Here is a 2,051-nt window from a genome sequence, read left to right on the forward strand (position 1 = left end):
CCAGACGTCCCGATTTTATCGGGACTGTCCTGATATTTGCTTGTTTGTCCCATGTCCCGACCGATGTTTGGTCCGGCCCTGGACAAACAAATAACTTTGACCTCTTCTCTGGCACACAGGCATAGTCTGGAGGGATACTTGCCCCACCCAAACTCCGCCCCCTCATTCCCCCATTGGATCCCTCCCCAAATCCTCGCCCTGGCCCTGCCTCTTCCCCAAGCATGTGGCATTCTTCCTCCCTCCCAGGTTTGCACACGGGCCATGGCCATGGCCGGGAGCGCAGCACGGAAGCTGCTCCAACCCTGCAGCCTGCGGGGCAGTGCAGTGGGGCTGGGGGCAGCATGAAGCAGGCAGGGCCCAGGTGGGCAGGGGGCGGAGACACACGTGGGGTGGACATGCTCCTGCCGGGAGCTGCCTGGTTCACCCCTTGCGCAGGAGCTGCAGGAGGGCCCCGGGTCATGGCTCAGCTGCAGAGCTCGGAGCCCAGGCTGGGTCCAGGAGTGAGGGAATGGGGGAGCTGGGGGTGCAGCGGGGGTTGGAGCCGAGAGTTGGTTGGAGATGGGGCTGTGCCACTGCCGCTTGGTGGCGGAGGGGCCCTCCGGCTTATTTTTTTGCTCCGCCCCCCGCATCCCGATATTTCATTTTTGACATCTGGTCACCCTAGCCTGATATGAAGGAGGATGTCTGGACCAAGGGGCCAGGGACTGGCCTTTGCTAGAGAAACCACTATCAAGTTTTAGCCAATTAGGACAAGTCAGCAAATAAGAACAACCTCAGATATCAGTAACTGCTACAGGTTGCAAATTCCTACATGCAGCAGTTTCTGGCACTACACCTGCACAGCTCTGCTCCCCGGCTCTTCTCGGGCTCCTGCTCTCTCCTTAGCTCTGCCCCACTCTCGCCCAGGCAGTTCCAGCTCACATGGAGGATTGGACCCCCGGCCTGGTGACTCTCTCATTACACTGCCTGGCCTGTCAGTGCAGCTAACTTGGAGCTTTGGCCTCTCCCCATTGTCCCTGGGGACTGTCAGTTTCAGGGTCCCGATTTCCCATTCATCCTTCCCCCTTTTATTGGTGCTGGGAACTAGCCAACCAACCCCCCCACCACACACACACACTAAGTTTTAGTAAAGGGCGAAGAGCCCCCTTACACAAGCCAGCCCCATGAGGTTCACCGATGTGCAGAGAAGGCAGCACAAGCTGGTCCCATGGTGTAATGGGCAGCACTCAGGACTCTGAATCCTGTAATCTGAGTTCAAATCTCAGTGGGATCTTGTGTTGGCTTGAGGTCATAGGCGGCAGGTTATATACATTTGTGGTGCTCGGGCTCCAGGAATATTCAGTGTTGGGGGCCCTGCTCCAGCAATATTTGGAGCTGGGTCTCTTCCCCTGGCCTTGGCCCTGGCCCCTGCCTGCCACCCCTCCCCCTGCTGTGCTGTGTTCCTGCCTGACAAAAAGCAGCGTGTGCCTGTCCCCTGCCTGCTCCTGCTGCTGGAGTAAAGGGATTTGGCAGAACTGCTGTCTGCTGCCCCAGGGTCCTAGTGCCCGCCATCTACTAATGGCAAGGCAGGCTGCCCTGAGCCTCTCGAATGCCCCCATCCCTCTGCCCCAGTCTTGAGCCCCCTCCTGCATCATGAACCCCTCAGCCCCACAGCTCTCATCCCTGCACTCCCTCCTATCCCCAAACTCCCTCCCAGAGGGTGCACCTCTCACCCCTTTGTACAACCCCGCCCCCTGCCCCAGCCTGGAGCCAGCACCCAAATTCCATCCCAAAGCCTGCACCCCTCCTTCACCCTAATCCCCAGCCCAGGATCAGCACCCCAGACCTCCCCCCAAACCCCTTTGCAGAGCCTTAGGCAGGTGGGGGTGGATTTTGGGGGGCAGAGTTGGGGGGCGGGTTCTGGGCTCCAACAAAATTTCTACAAACTTGCCACCCATGCTTGTGGTAAAGCCCCAGAGCTCAACTTCCCTGTCTCCAGCTGTGTAAGAATGAATCTTTCCCCTCCTGCTGGGTGACACATCTCCTAGAGCCAGGTCTTTGGCTGGGTTGAC

The 2,051-nt window shown here is 58.8% G+C and overlaps 1 non-coding gene across 1 annotated transcript; it reads left to right on the forward strand.

The window, feature by feature from the left end:
• The first annotated feature begins 1,201 nt into the window (after nucleotides 1-1,201).
• Nucleotides 1,202-1,273, forward strand: TRNAQ-CUG. Its single transcript has one exon. It is a non-coding gene; the product is annotated as a tRNA-Gln (tRNA).
• Nucleotides 1,274-2,051: the final 778 nt, after the last annotated feature.

This window comes from Gopherus evgoodei, chromosome 11 (genome assembly GCF_007399415.2).
Source record: "Gopherus evgoodei ecotype Sinaloan lineage chromosome 11, rGopEvg1_v1.p, whole genome shotgun sequence".
In the NCBI taxonomy this organism is placed as follows: Eukaryota; Metazoa; Chordata; order Testudines; family Testudinidae; genus Gopherus; species Gopherus evgoodei.